Source organism: Taudactylus pleione, unplaced genomic scaffold, assembly GCF_031769625.1.
Source record: "Taudactylus pleione unplaced genomic scaffold, aTauple2 ptg001279l, whole genome shotgun sequence".
Classification (NCBI taxonomy): Eukaryota; Metazoa; Chordata; class Amphibia; order Anura; family Myobatrachidae; genus Taudactylus; species Taudactylus pleione.
The window spans coordinates 1,552,556-1,570,952 of NW_028285679.1; positions in this window are offsets into that span (position 1 = coordinate 1,552,556).

The following is an 18,397-nucleotide window of genomic DNA, read 5'->3' on the forward strand; positions in this document are numbered from 1 at the left end:
GGATGAGGCGTATGTGGGTGGTAACAGGGGAAGGTGCTTGAAGACGGGGAGTGGAGATCCGATCGCAGGCGTGCTTAAAGGTCAAAACGGGCGTTTTATGGGTGTGCATAATTAAAACAGCAGCGTCATTGACCACGTCACTGGGTTTTTTTAAGCCAGAACTGGTCGCAAAATTCTGGTAGCAAAAACCAACCACAAGAATAGCGAGCAGCTCATACCCTGTTCGATGTACTCGATTAATCTAATAAATAGCGGACATGACGTAGGATGCGAGCTGCCAGGGGGCGTAGTTTCCCAAAAAACGACCGCAAGTTTTGTTCGCTCGTTCAGACCTAGAGGCGTGAACAGACCGCAAACAGCGAACGGTTCACTTGAATAGCCACCCCTATTTTCTGGACGAGCGAGCGCAAATAGCGACCGGCTCTGAATCAGGCCCAATATCCGGGAGGTGATTATATCATACAGATAAAATCCGGGAGGTGCTTATATCACACACATAATATCCGGGAGGAGCTTATATCACACAGATAATATCGGGGAGGTGCTTATATCATACAGATAATATCCGGGAGGGGCTTATATCACACAGATAATATCCGGGAGGTGCTTATATCATACAGATAATATCCGACAGGTGCTTATATCATACAGATAATATCCGGGAGGTGCTTATATCATACAGAATATATATCCGGGAGGTGCTTATATCATACAGATAATATCCTGGAGGTGCTTATATCATACAGTATATATCCGGGAGGTGCTTATATCATTCATATAATATCCGGGAGGTGCTTATATGATACAGAATATATCCGGGAGGTGCTTATATCATACAGAATATATCTGGGAGGTGTTTATATCATACAGATAATATCCGGGAGGTGCTTATATCACACAGACAATATCCGGGAGGTTCTTATATCATACAGATAATATCCGGGAGGGAGGTGCTTATATCACACAGATAATATCCGGGAGGGGCTTATATCACACAGATAATATCCAGGAGGGGCTCATATCACACAGATAATAGCCGGGAGGTGCTCATATCACACAGATAATATCCGGGAGGTGCTCATTTCACACAGATAATAACCGGGAGGTGCTCATATCACACAGATAATATCCAGGTGGTGCTCATATCACACAGATAATATCCGGGAGGGGCTTATATCACACAGATAATATCCGGGAGGGGCTTATATCACACATATAATATCCGGGAGGTGCTTATATCATATAGATAATATCCTGGAGGTGCTCATATCACACAGATAATATCCGGGAGGTGATAATATCATACAGATAATATCCGGGAGGTGCTTATATCATACAGATAATATCCGACAGGTGCTTATATCATACAGATAATATCCGGGAGGTGCTTATATCATACAGAAAATATCCGGGAGGTGCTTATATCACACAGATAATATCCGGGAGGTGCTAATATCACACAGATAATATCCGGGAGGTGCTTATATCACACAGAATATAACCGGGAGGTGCTTATATCACACAGATAATATCCGGGAGGTGCTTATATCACACAGATAATATCCGGGAGGTGCTTATATCACACAGATAATATCCGGGAGGTGCTTATATCATACAGATAATATCCGGGAGGGAGGTGCTTATATCACACAGATAATATCCGGGAGGGGCTTATATCACACAGATAATATCCGGGAGGTGCTCATATCACACAGATAATATCCGGGAGGTGCTCATATCACACAGATAATATCCAGGAGGTGCTCATTTCACACAGATAATATCCGGGAGGTGCTCATATCACACAGATAATATCCGGGAGGTGCTCATATCACACAGATAATATCCGGGAGGGGCTTATATCACACAGATAATATCCGGGAGGGGCTTATATCTTACAGATAATATCCGGGAGGTGCTTATATCATACAGATAATATCCTGGAGGTGCTTATATCATACAGATAATATCCGGGAGGTGATTATATCATACAGGTAATATCCGGGAGGTACTTATATCATACAGATAATATCCGACAGGTGCTTATATCATACAGATAATATCCGGGAGGTGCTTATATCATACAGAATATATCCGGGAGGAGCTTATATCATACAGATAATATCCGGGAGGTGCATATATCACACAGATAATATCCGGGAGGGGCTTTATATCACACAGATAATATCCGAGAGGTGCTTATATCATACAGATAATATCTGACAGGTGCTTATATCATACAGATAATATCCGGGAGATGCTTATATCATACAGAATATATATCCGGGAGGTGCTTATATCATACAGATAATTTCCGGGAGGTACTTATATCATACAGAATATATCCAGGAGGTGCTTATATCACACAGACAATATCCGGGAGGTGCTTATATCACACAGAAAATATCCGGGAGGTGCTTATATCATACAGATAATATCCGGGAGGGGCTTATATCACACAGATAATATCCAGGAGGTGCTTATATCATACAGATAATATCCGGGACGTGCTTATATCATACAGATAATATCCGGGAGGTGCTTATATCATATAGTATATATCCGGGAGGTGCTTATATCATACAGATAATATCCGGGAGGTGCATATATGATACAGAATATATCCGGGAGGTGCTTATATCATACAGAAAATATCCGGGAGGTGTTTATATCACACAGACAATATCCGGGAGGTGCTTATATCACACAGACAATATCCGGGAGGTGCTTATATCACACAGACAATATCCGTGAGGTGCTTATATCACACAGAATATAACCGGGAGGTGCTTATATCACACAGATAATATCCGGGAGGTGCTTATATCACACAGATAATATCCGGGAGGTGCACATTTCACATAGATAATATCCGGGAGGTGCTCATTTCACACAGATAATATCCGGGAGGTGCTTATATCACACACATAATATCCGGGAGGTGCTTATATCACACAGATAATATCGGGGAGGTGCTTATATCATACAGATAATATCCGGGAGGGGGTTATATCACACAGATAATATCCGGGAGGTGCTTATATCATACAGATAATATCCGACAGGTGCTTATATCATACAGATAATATCCAGGAGGTGCTCATATCATACAGAATATATATCAGGGAGGTGCTCATATCATACAGATAATATCCAGGAGGTGCTCATATCACACAGATAATATCCGGGAGGTGGTCATATCACACAGATAATATCCGGGAGGTGCTCATATCACACAGATAATATCCGGGAGGTGGTCATATCACACAGATAATATCCGGGAGGTGCTCATTTCACACAGATAATATCCGGGAGGTGCTCATATCACACAGATAATATCCGGGAGGTGCTCATATCACACAGATAATATCCGGGAGGGGCTTATATCACACAGATAATATCCGGGAGGGGCTTATATCACACATATAATATCCGGGAGGTGCTTATATCATATAGATAGTATCCTGGAGGTGCTTATATCATACAGATAATATCCGGGAGGTGATTATATCACACAGATAATATCCGGGAGGTGCTTATATCACACAGATAATATCCGGGAGGTGCTTAGATCACACACATGATATCCGGGAGGTGCTTATATCATACAGATAATATCCGGGAGGGGCTTATATCACACAGATAATATCCGGGAGGTGCTTATATCACACAGATAATATCCGACAGGTGCTTATATCATACAGATAATATCCGGGAGGTGCTTATATCATACAGATAATATCCTGGAGGTGCTTATATCATACAGATAATATCCGGGAGATGCTTATATCATACAGATAATATCCGACAGGTGCTTATATCACACAGATAATATCCGGGAGGTGCTTATATCACACAGATAATATCCAGGAGGTGCTCATATCACACAGATAATATCCGGGAGGTGCTCATTTCACAAAGATAATATCCGGGAGGTGCTCATATCACACAGATAATATCCGGGAGGTGCTCATATCACACAGATAATATCCGGGAGGGGCTTATATCACACAGATAATATCCGGGAGGGGCTTATATCACACAGATAATATCCGGGAGGTGCATATATCACACAGATAATATCCGGGAGGTGCTTATATCACACAGATAATATCCGGGAGGTGCTTATATCATACAGATAATATCCGGAAGGGAGGTGCTTATATCACACAGATAATATCCGGGAGGGGCTTATATCACACAGATAATATCCGGGAGGTGCTCATATCACACAGATAATATCCGGGAGGTGCTCATATCACACAGATAATATCCGGGAGGTGCTCATTTCACACAGATAATATCCGGGAGGTGCTCATATCACACAGACAATATCCGTGAGGTGCTTATATCATATAAATAATATCCAGGAGGTGCTTATATCACACAGACAATATCCGGGAGGTGCTTATATCATATAGATAATATCCGGGAGGTCCTTATATCATACAGATAATATCCGGGAGGTTCTTATATCATACAGATAATATCCGGGAGGTGCTTATATCATACAGATAATATCCTGGAGGTACTTATATCATACAGATAATATCCGGGAGGTGCTTATATCAGACAGATAATATCCGGGAGGTGCTTATATCATACAGATAATGGGCCTGATTCAGAGCCACTCGTAAGCGGCAGCTCGTTCGCTCCGAGCGATGTTTGCCCAACTGTGCATGCGCACGGATCGTTATACGCATGCGCGAACCAGTCAGTGCGGCCGAAATTCTTGTGCTCGCAAAATAGCGAATGCCTGATAATTTGAGTGACAGGATGAGGCGTATGTGGGTGGTAACAGGGGAAGGTGCTTGAAGACGGGGAGTGGAGATCCGATCGCAGGCGTGCTTAAAGGTCAAAACGGGCGTTTTATGGGTGTGCATAATTAAAACAGCAGCGTCATTGACCACGTCACTGGGTTTTTTTAAGCCAGAACTGGTCGCAAAATTCTGGTAGCAAAAACCAACCACAAGAATAGCGAGCAGCTCATACCCTGTTCGATGTACTCGATTAATCTAATAAATAGCGGACATGACGTAGGATGCGAGCGGCCAGGGGGCGTAGTTTCCCAAAAAACGACCGCAAGTTTTGTTCGCTCGTTCAGAACTAGAGGCGTGAACAGACCGCAAACAGCGAACGGTTCATTTGAATAGCCACCCCTATTTTCTGGACGAGCGAGCGCAAATAGCGACCGGCTCTGAATCAGGCCCAATATCCGGGAGGTGATTATATCATACAGATAAAATCCGGGAGGTGCTTATATGATACAGAATATATCCGACAGGTGCTTATATCATACAGATAATATCCGGGAGGTGCTTATATCATACAGAATATATCCGGGAGGTGCTTATATCACACAGATAATAGCCGGGAGGTGCTTATATCACACAGATAATATCCGGGAGGGGCTTATATCACACAGATAATATCCGACAGGTGCTTATATCATACAGATAATATCAGGGAGGTGCTTATATCATACAGAATATATCCGGGAGGTGCTTATATCACACAGATAATATCCGGGAGGTGCTTATATCACACAGATAATATCCGGGAGGTGCTTATATCACACACATAATATCCGGGAGGAGCTTATATCACACAGATAATATCGGGGAGGTGCTTATATCATACAGATAATATCCGGGAGGGGCTTATATCACACAGATAATATCCGGGAGGTGCTTATATCATACAGATAATATCCAACAGGTGCTTATATCATACAGATAATATCCGGGAGGTGCTTATATCATACAGAATATATATCCGGGAGGTGCTTATATCATACAGATAATTTCCGGGAGGTGCTTATATCATACAGAATATATCCAGGAGGTGCTTATATCATACAGATAATATCCGTGAGGTGCTTATATCACACAGACAATATCCGGGAGGTGCTTATATCACACAGACAATATCCGTGAGGTGCTTATATCATATAACTAATATCCGGGAGGTGCTTATATCACACAGACAATATCCGGGAGGTGCTTATATCATATAGATAATATCCGGGAGGTCCTTATATCATACAGATAATATCCGGGAGGTTCTTATATCATACAGATAATATCCGGGAGGTGCTTATATCATACAGATAATATCCGGGAGGTGCTTATATCATACAGAATATATCCGGGAGGTGCTTATATCAGACAGATAATATCCGGGAGGTGCTTATATCATACAGATAATGGGCCTGATTCAGAGCCACTCGTAAGCGGCAGCTCGTTCGCTCCGAGCGATGTTTGCCCAACTGTGCATGCGCACGGATCGTTATACGCATGCGCGAACCAGTCAGTGCGGCCGAAATTCTTGTGCTCGCAAAATAGCGAATGCCTGATAATTTGAGTGACAGGATGAGGCGTATGTGGGTGGTAACAGGGGAAGGTGCTTGAAGACGGGGAGTGGAGATCCGATCGCAGGCGTGCTTAAAGGTCAAAACGGGCGTTTTATGGGTGTGCATAATTAAAACAGCAGCGTCATTGACCACGTCACTGGGTTTTTTTAAGCCAGAACTGGTCGCAAAATTGTGGTAGCAAAAACCAACCACAAGAATAGCGAGCAGCTCATACCCTGTTCGATGTACTCGATTAATCTAATAAATAGCGGACATGACGTAGGATGCGAGCGGCCAGGGGGCGTATTTTCCCAAAAAACGACCGCAAGTTTTGTTCACTCGTTCAGACCTAGAGGCGTGAACAGACCGCAAACAGCGAACGGTTCATTTGAATAGCCACCCCTATTTTCTGGACGAGCGAGCGCATATAGCGACCGGCTCTGAATCAGGCCCAATATCCGGGAGGTGATTATATCATACAGATAAAATCCGGGAGGTGCTTATATGATACAGAATATATCCGACAGGTGCTTATATCATACAGATAATATCCGGGAGGTGCTTATATCATACAGAATATATCCGGGAGGTGCTTATATCACACAGATAATATCCGGGAGGTGCTTATATCACACAGATAATATCCGGGAGGGGCTTATATCACACAGATAATATCCGACAGGTGCTTATATCATACAGATAATATCAGGGAGGTGCTTATATCATACAGAATATATCCGGGAGGTGCTTATATCACACAGATAATATCCGGGAGGTGCTTATATCACACAAATAATATCCGGGAGGTGCTTATATCACGCACATAATATCCGGGAGGAGCTTATATCACACAGATAATATCGGGGAGGTGCTTATATCATACAGATAATATCCGGGAGGGGCTTATATCACACAGATAATATCCGGGAGGTGCTTATGTCATACAGATAATATCCGACAGGTGCTTATATCATACAGATAATATCCGGGAGGTGCTTATATCATACAGAATATATATCCGGGAGGTGCTTATATCATACAGATAATTTCCGGGAGGTGCTTATATCATTCAGAATATATCCAGGAGGTGCTTATATCATACAGATAATATCCGTGAGGTGCTTATATCACACAGACAATATCCGGGAGGTGCTTATATCACACAGACAATATCCGTGAGGTGCTTATATCATATAAATAATATCCGGGAGGTGCTTATATCACACAGACAATATCCGGGAGGTGCTTATATCATATAGATAATATCCGGGAGGTCCTTATATCATACAGATAATATCCGGGAGGTTCTTATATCATACAGATAATATCCGGGAGGTGCTTATATCATACAGATAATATCCGGGAGGTGCTTATATCATACAGAATATATCCGGGAGGTGCTTATATCAGACAGATAATATCCGGGAGGTGCTTATATCATACAGATAATGGGCCTGATTCAGAGCCACTCGTAAGCGGCAGCTCGTTCGCTCCGAGCGATGTTTGCCCAACTGTGCATGCGCACGGATCGTTATACGCATGCGCGAACCAGTCAGTGCGGCCGAAATTCTTGTGCTCGCAAAATAGCGAATGCCTGATAATTTGAGTGACAGGATGAGGCGTATGTGGGTGGTAACAGGGGAAGGTGCTTGAAGACGGGGAGTGGAGATCCGATCGCAGGCGTGGTTAAAGGTCAAAACGGGCGTTTTATGGGTGTGCATAATTAAAACAGTAGCGTCATTGACCACGTCACTGGGTTTTTTTAAGCCAGAACTGGTCGCAAAATTGTGGTAGCAAAAACCAACCACAAGAATAGCGAGCAGCTCATACCCTGTTCGATGTACTCGATTAATCTAATAAATAGCGGACATGACGTAGGATGCGAGCGGCCAGGGGGCGTAGTTTCCCAAAAAACGACCGCAAGTTTTGTTCGCTCGTTCAGACCTAGAGGCGTGAACAGACCGCAAACAGCGAACGGTTCATTTGAATAGCCACCCCTATTTTCTGGACGAGCGAGCGCAAATAGCGACCGGCTCTGAATCAGGCCCAATATCCGGGAGGTGATTATATCATACAGATAAAATCCGGGAGGTGCTTATATGATACAGAATATATCCGACAGGTGCTTATATCATACAGATAATATCCGGGAGGTGCTTATATCATACAGAATATATCCGGGAGCTGCTTATATCACACAGATAATATCCGGGAGGTGCTTATATCACACAGATAATATCCGGGAGGGGCTTATATCACACAGATAATATCCGACAGGTGCTTATATCATACAGATAATATCAGGGAGGTGCTTATATCATACAGAATATATCCGGGAGGTGCTTATATCACACAGATAATATCCGGGAGGTGCTTATATCACACAGATAATATCCGGAAGGTGCCTATATCACACACATAATATCCGGGAGGAGCTTATATCACACAGATAATATCGGGGAGGTGCTTATATCATACAGATAATATCCGGGAGGGGCTTATATCACACAGATAATATCCGGGAGGTGCTTATATCATACAGATAATATCCGACAGGTGCTTATATCATACAGATAATATCCGACAGGTGCTTATATCATACAGATAATATCCGGGAGGTGCTTATATCATACAGAATATATCCGGGAGGAGCTTATATCATACAGATAATATCCGGGAGGTGCATATATCACACAGATAATATCCGGGAGGGGCTTTATATCACACAGATAATATCCGGGAGGTGCTTATATCATACAGATAATATCTGACAGGTGCTTATATCATACAGATAATATCCGGGAGATGCTTATATCATACAGAATATATATCCGGGAGGTGCTTATATCATACAGATAATTTCCGGGAGGTACTTATATCATACAGAATATATCCAGGAGGTGCTTATATCACACAGACAATATCCGGGAGGTGCTTATATCACACAGAAAATATCCGGGAGGTGCTTATATCATACAGATAATATCCGGGAGGGGCTTATATCACACAGATAATATCCAGGAGGTGCTTATATCATACAGATAATATCCGGGACGTGCTTATATCATACAGATAATATCCGGGAGGTGCTTATATCATATAGTATATATCCGGGAGGTGCTTATATCATACAGATAATATCCGGGAGGTGCATATATGATACAGAATATATCCGGGAGGTGCTTATATCATACAGAAAATATCCGGGAGGTGTTTATATCACACAGACAATATCCGGGAGGTGCTTATATCACACAGACAATATCCGGGAGGTGCTTATATCACACAGACAATATCCGTGAGGTGCTTATATCACACAGAATATAACCGGGAGGTGCTTATATCACAAAGATAATATCCGGGAGGTGCTTATATCACACAGATAATATCCGGGAGGTGCACATTTCACATAGATAATATCCGGGAGGTGCTCATTTCACACAGATAATATCCGGGAGGTGCTTATATCACACACATAATATCCGGGAGGTGCTTTTATCACACAGATAATATCGGGGAGGTGCTTATATCATACAGATAATATCCGGGAGGGGGTTATATCACACAGATAATATCCGGGAGGTGCTTATATCATACAGATAATATCCGACAGGTGCTTATATCATACAGATAATATCCAGGAGGTGCTCATATCATACAGAATATATATCAGGGAGGTGCTCATATCATACAGATAATATCCAGCAGGTGCTCATATCACACAGATAATATCCGGGAGGTGGTCATATCACACAGATAATATCCGGGAGGTGCTCATATCACACAGATAATATCCGGGAGGCGGTCATATCACACAGATAATATCCGGGAGGTGCTCATTTCACACAGATAATATCCGGGAGATGCTCATATCACACAGATAATATCCGGGAGGTGCTCATATCACACAGATAATATCCGGGAGGGGCTTATATCACACATATAATATCCGGGAGGGGCTTATATCACACATATAATATCCGGGAGGTGCTTATATCATATAGATAGTATCCTGGAGGTGCTTATATCATACAGATAATATCCGGGAGGTGATTATATCACACAGATAATATCCGGGAGGTGCTTATATCACACAGATAATATCCGGGAGGTGCTTAGATCACACACATGATATCCGGGAGGTGCTTATATCATACAGATAATATCCGGGAGGGGCTTATATCACACAGATAATATCCGGGAGGTGCTTATATCACACAGATAATATCCGACAGGTGCTTATATCATACAGATAATATCCGGGAGGTGCTTATATCATACAGATAATATCCTGGAGGTGCTTATATCATACAGATAATATCCGGGAGATGCTTATATCATACAGATAATATCCGACAGGTGCTTATATCACACAGATAATATCCGGGAGGTGCTTATATCACACAGATAATATCCAGGAGGTGCTCATATCACACAGATAATATCCGGGAGGTGCTCATTTCACAAAGATAATATCCGGGAGGTGCTCATATCACACAGATAATATCCGGGAGGTGCTCATATCACACAGATAATATCCGGGAGGGGCTTATATCACACAGATAATATCCGGGAGGGGCTTATATCACACAGATAATATCCGGGAGGTGCTTATATCACACAGATAATATCCGGGAGGTGCTTATATCACACAGATAATATCCGGGAGGTGCTTATATCATACAGATAATATCCGGAAGGGAGGTGCTTATATCACACAGATAATATCCGGGAGGGGCTTATATCACACAGATAATATCCGGGAGGTGCTCATATCACACAGATAATATCCGGGAGGTGCTCATATCACACAGATAATATCCGGGAGGTGCTCATTTCACACAGATAATATCCGGGAGGTGCTCATATCACACAGACAATATCCGTGAGGTGCTTATATCATATAAATAATATCCAGGAGGTGCTTATATCACACAGACAATATCCGGGAGGTGCTTATATCATATAGATAATATCCGGGAGGTCCTTATATCATACAGATAATATCCGGGAGGTTCTTATATCATACAGATAATATCCGGGAGGTGCTTATATCATACAAATAATATCCTGGAGGTACTTATATCATACAGATAATATCCGGGAGGTGCTTATATCAGACAGATAATATCCGGGAGGTGCTTATATCATACAGATAATGGGCCTGATTCAGAGCCACTCGTAAGCGGCAGCTCGTTCGCTCCGAGCGATGTTTGCCCAACTGTGCATGCGCACGGATCGTTATACGCATGCGCGAACCAGTCAGTGCGGCCGAAATTCTTGTGCTCGCAAAATAGCGAATGCCTGATAATTTGAGTGACAGGATGAGGCGTATGTGGGTGGTAACAGGGGAAGGTGCTTGAAGACGGGGAGTGGAGATCCGATCGCAGGCGTGCTTAAAGGTCAAAACGGGCGTTTTATGGGTGTGCATAATTAAAACAGCAGCGTCATTGACCACGTCACTGGGTTTTTTTAAGCCAGAACTGGTCGCAAAATTCTGGTAGCAAAAACCAACCACAAGAATAGCGAGCAGCTCATACCCTGTTCGATGTACTCGATTAATCTAATAAATAGCGGACATGACGTAGGATGCGAGCGGCCAGGGGGCGTAGTTTCCCAAAAAACGACCGCAAGTTTTGTTCGCTCGTTCAGACCTAGAGGCGTGAACAGACCGCAAACAGCGAACGGTTCATTTGAATAGCCACCCCTATTTTCTGGACGAGCGAGCGCAAATAGCGACCGGCTCTGAATCAGGCCCAATATCCGGGAGGTGATTATATCATACAGATAAAATCCGGGAGGTGCTTATATGATACAGAATATATCCGACAGGTGCTTATATCATACAGATAATATCCGGGAGGTGCTTATATCATACAGAATATATCCGGGAGGTGCTTATATCACACAGATAATAGCCGGGAGGTGCTTATATCACACAGATAATATCCGGGAGGGGCTTATATCACACAGATAATATCCGACAGGTGCTTATATCATACAGATAATATCAGGGAGGTGCTTATATCATACAGAATATATCCGGGAGGTGCTTATATCACACAGATAATATCCGGGAGGTGCTTATATCACACAGATAATATCCGGGAGGTGCTTATATCACACACATAATATCCGGGAGGAGCTTATATCACACAGATAATATCGGGGAGGTGCTTATATCATACAGATAATATCCGGGAGGGGCTTATATCACACAGATAATATCCAGGAGGTGCTTATATCATACAGATAATATCCGACAGGTGCTTATATCATACAGATAATATCCGGGAGGTGCTTATATCATACAGAATATATATCCGGGAGGTGCTTATATCATACAGATAATTTCCGGGAGGTGCTTATATCATACAGAATATATCCAGGAGGTGCTTATATCATACAGATAATATCCGTGAGGTGCTTATATCACACAGACAATATCCGGGAGGTGCTTATATCACACAGACAATATCCGTGAGGTGCTTATATCATATAACTAATATCCGGGAGGTGCTTATATCACACAGACAATATCCGGGAGGTGCTTATATCATATAGATAATATCCGGGAGGTCCTTATATCATACAGATAATATCCGGGAGGTTCTTATATCATACAGATAATATCCGGGAGGTGCTTATATCATACAGATAATATCCGGGAGGTGCTTATATCATACAGAATATATCCGGGAGGTGCTTATATCAGACAGATAATATCCGGGAGGTGCTTATATCATACAGATAATGGGCCTGATTCAGAGCCACTCGTAAGCGGCAGCTCGTTCGCTCCGAGCGATGTTTGCCCAACTGTGCATGCGCACGGATCGTTATACGCATGCGCGAACCAGTCAGTGCGGCCGAAATTCTTGTGCTCGCAAAATAGCGAATGCCTGATAATTTGAGTGACAGGATGAGGCGTATGTGGGTGGTGACAGGGGAAGGTGCTTGAAGACGGGGAGTGGAGATCCGATCGCAGGCGTGGTTAAAGGTCAAAACGGGCGTTTTATGGGTGTGCATAATTAAAACAGCAGCGTCATTGACCACGTCACTGGGTTTTTTTAAGCCAGAACTGGTCGCAAAATTGTGGTAGCAAAAACCAACCACAAGAATAGCGAGCAGCTCATACCCTGTTCGATGTACTCGATTAATCTAATAAATAGCGGACATGACGTAGGATGCGAGCGGCCAGGGGGCGTAGTTTCCCAAAAAACGACCGAAAGTTTTGTTCGCTCGTTCAGACCTAGAGGCGTGAACAGACCGCAAACAGCGAACGGTTCATTTGAATAGCCACCCCTATTTTCTGGACGAGCGAGCGCAAATAGCGACCGGCTCTGAATCAGGCCCAATATCCGGGAGGTGATTATATCATACAGATAAAATCCGGGAGGTGCTTATATGATACAGAATATATCCGACAGGTGCTTATATCATACAGATAATATCCGGGAGGTGCTTATATCATACAGAATATATCCGGGAGCTGCTTATATCACACAGATAATATCCGGGAGGTGCTTATATCACACAGATAATATCCGGGAGGGGCTTATATCACACAGATAATATCCGACAGGTGCTTATATCATACAGATAATATCAGGGAGGTGCTTATATCATACAGAATATATCCGGGAGGTGCTTATATCACACAGATAATATCCGGGAGGTGCTTATATCACACAGATAATATCCGGGAGGTGCCTATATCACACACATAATATCCGGGAGGAGCTTATATCACACAGATAATATCGGGGAGGTGCTTATATCATACAGATAATATCCGGGAGGGGCTTATATCACACAGATAATATCCGGGAGGTGCTTATATCATACAGATAATATCCGACAGGTGCTTATATCATACAGATAATATCCGACAGGTGCTTATATCATACAGATAATATCCGGGAGGTGCTTATATCATACAGAATATATCCGGGAGGAGCTTATATCATACAGATAATATCCGGGAGGTGCATATATCACACAGATAATATCCGGGAGGGGCTTTATATCACACAGATAATATCCGGGAGGTGCTTATATCATACAGATAATATCTGACAGGTGCTTATATCATACAGATAATATCCGGGAGATGCTTATATCATACAGAATATATATCCGGGAGGTGCTTATATCATACAGATAATTTCCGGGAGGTACTTATATCATACAGAATATATCCAGGAGGTGCTTATATCACACAGACAATATCCGGGAGGTGCTTATATCACACAGAAAATATCCGGGAGGTGCTTATATCATACAGATAATATCCGGGAGGGGCTTATATCACACAGATAATATCCAGGAGGTGCTTATATCATACAGATAATATCCGGGACGTGCTTATATCATACAGATAATATCCGGGAGGTGCTTATATCATATAGTATATATCCGGGAGGTGCTTATATCATACAGATAATATCCGGGAGGTGCATATATGATACAGAATATATCCGGGAGGTGCTTATATCATACAGAAAATATCCGGGAGGTGTTTATATCACACAGACAATATCCGGGAGGTGCTTATATCACACAGACAATATCCGGGAGGTGCTTATATCACACAGACAATATCCGTGAGGTGCTTATATCACACAGAATATAACCGGGAGGTGCTTATATCACACAGATAATATCCGGGAGGTGCTTATATCACACAGATAATATCCTGGAGGTGCACATTTCACATAGATAATATCCGGGAGGTGCTCATTTCACACAGATAATATCCGGGAGGTGCTTATATCACACACATAATATCCGGGAGGTGCTTATATCACACAGATAATATCGGGGAGGTGCTTATATCATACAGATAATATCCGGGAGGGGGTTATATCACACAGATAATATCCGGGAGGTGCTTATATCATACAGATAATATCCGACAGGTGCTTATATCATACAGATAATATCCAGGAGGTGCTCATATCATACAGAATATATATCAGGGAGGTGCTCATATCATACAGATAATATCCAGGAGGTGCTCATATCACACAGATAATATCCGGGAGGTGGTCATATCACACAGATAATATCCGGGAGGTGCTCATATCACACAGATAATATCCGGGAGGTGGTCATATCACACAGATAATATCCGGGAGGTGCTCATTTCACACAGATAATATCCGGGAGGTGCTCATATCACACAGATAATATCCGGGAGGTGCTCATATCACACAGATAATATCCGGGAGGGGCTTATATCACACAGATAATATCCGGGAGGGGCTTATATCACACATATAATATCCGGGAGGTGCTTATATCATATAGATAGTATCCTGGAGGTGCTTATATCATACAGATAATATCCGGGAGGTGATTATATCACACAGATAATATCCGGGAGGTGCTTATATCACACAGATAATATCCGGGAGGTGCTTAGATCACACACATGATATCCGGGAGGTGCTTATATCATACAGATAATATCCGGGAGGGGCTTATATCACACAGATAATATCCGGGAGGTGCTTATATCACACAGATAATATCCGACAGGTGCTTATATCATACAGATAATATCCGGGAGGTGCTTATATCATACAGATAATATCCTGGAGGTGCTTATATCATACAGATAATATCCGGGAGATGCTTATATCATACAGATAATATCCGACAGGTGCTTATATCACACAGATAATATCCGGGAGGTGCTTATATCACACAGATAATATCCAGGAGGTGCTCATATCACACAGATAATATCCGGGAGGTGCTCATTTCACAAAGATAATATCCGGGAGGTGCTCATATCACACAGATAATATCCGGGAGGTGCTCATATCACACAGATAATATCCGGGAGGGTCTTATATCACACAGATAATATCCGGGAGGGGCTTATATCACACAGATAATATCCGGGAGGTGCTTATATCACACAGATAATATCCGGGAGGTGCTTATATCACACAGATAATATCCGGGAGGTGCTTATATCATACAGATAATATCCGGAAGGGAGGTGCTTATATCACACAGATAATATCCGGGAGGTGCTTATATCATATAGATAATATCCGGGAGGTCCTTATATCATACAGATAATATCCGGGAGGTTCTTATATCATACAGATAAAATCCGGGAGGTGCTTATATCATACAGATAATATCCTGGAGGTACTTATATCATACAGATAATATCCGGGAGGTGCTTATATCAGACAGATAATATCCGGGAGGTGCTTATATCATACAGATAATGGGCCTGATTCAGAGCCACTCGTAAGCGGCAGCTCGTTCGCTCCGAGCGATGTTTGCCCAACTGTGCATGCGCACGGATCGTTATACGCATGCGCGAACCAGTCAGTGCGGCCGAAATTCTTGTGCTCGCAAAATAGCGAATGCCTGATAATTTGAGTGACAGGATGAGGCGTATGTGGGTGGTAACAGGGGAAGGTGCTTGAAGACGGGGAGTGGAGATCCGATCGCAGGCGTGCTTAAAGGTCAAAACGGGCGTTTTATGGGTGTGCATAATTAAAACAGCAGCGTCATTGACCACGTCACTGGGTTTTTTTTAGCCAGAACTGGTCGCAAAATTCTGGTAGCAAAAACCAACCACAAGAATAGCGAGCAGCTCATACCCTGTTCGATGTACTCGATTAATCTAATAAATAGCGGACATGACGTAGGATGCGAGCGGCCAGGGGGCGTAGTTTCCCAAAAAACGACCGCAAGTTTTGTTCGCTCGTTCAGACCTAGAGGCGTGAACAGACCGCAAACAGCGAACGGTTCATTTGAATAGCCACCCCTATTTTCTGGACGAGCGAGCGCAAATAGCGACCGGCTCTGAATCAGGCCCAATATCCGGGAGGTGATTATATCATACAGATAAAATCCGGGAGGTGCTTATATGATACAGAATATATCCGACAGGTGCTTATATCATACAGATAATATCCGGGAGGTGCTTATATCATACAGAATATATCCGGGAGGTGCTTATATCACACAGATAATAGCCGGGAGGTGCTTATATCACACAGATAATATCCGGGAGGTGCTTATATCACACAGATAATATCCGACAGGTGCTTATATCATACAGATAATATCAGGGAGGTGCTTATATCATACAGAATATATCCGGGAGGTGCTTATATCACACAGATAATATCCGGGAGGTGCTTATATCACACAAATAATATCCGGGAGGTGCTTATATCACGCACATAATATCCGGGAGGAGCTTATATCACACAGATAATATCGGGGAGGTGCTTATATCATACAGATAATATCTGGGAGGGGCTTATATCACACAGATAATATCCGGGAGGTGCTTATGTCATACAGATAATATCCGACAGGTGCTTATATCATACAGATAATATCCGGGAGGTGTTTATATCATACAGAATATATATCCGGGAGGTGCTTATATCATACAGATAATTTCCGGGAGGTGCTTATATCATTCAGAATATATCCAGGAGGTGCTTATATCATACAGATAATATCCGTGAGGTGCTTATATCACACAGACAATATCCGGGAGGTGCTTATATCACACAGACAATATCCGTGAGGTGCTTATATCATATAAATAATATCCGGGAGGTGCTTATATCACACAGACAATATCCGGGAGGTGCTTATATCATATAGATAATATCCGGGAGGTCCTTATATCATACAGATAATATCCGGGAGGTTCTTATATCATACAGATAATATCCGGGAGGTGCTTATATCATACAGATAATATCCGGGAGGTGCTTATATCATACAGTATATATCCGGGAGGTGCTTATATCAGACAGATAATATCCGGGAGGTGCTTATATCATACAGATAATGGGCCTGATTCAGAGCCACTCGTAAGCGGCAGCTCGTTCGCTCCGAGCGATGTTTGCCCAACTGTGCATGCGCACGGATCGTTATACGCATGCGCGAACCAGTCAGTGCGGCCGAAATTCTTGTGCTCGCAAAATAGCGAATGCCTGATAATTTGAGTGACAGGATGAGGCGTATGTGGGTGGTAACAGGGGAAGGTGCTTG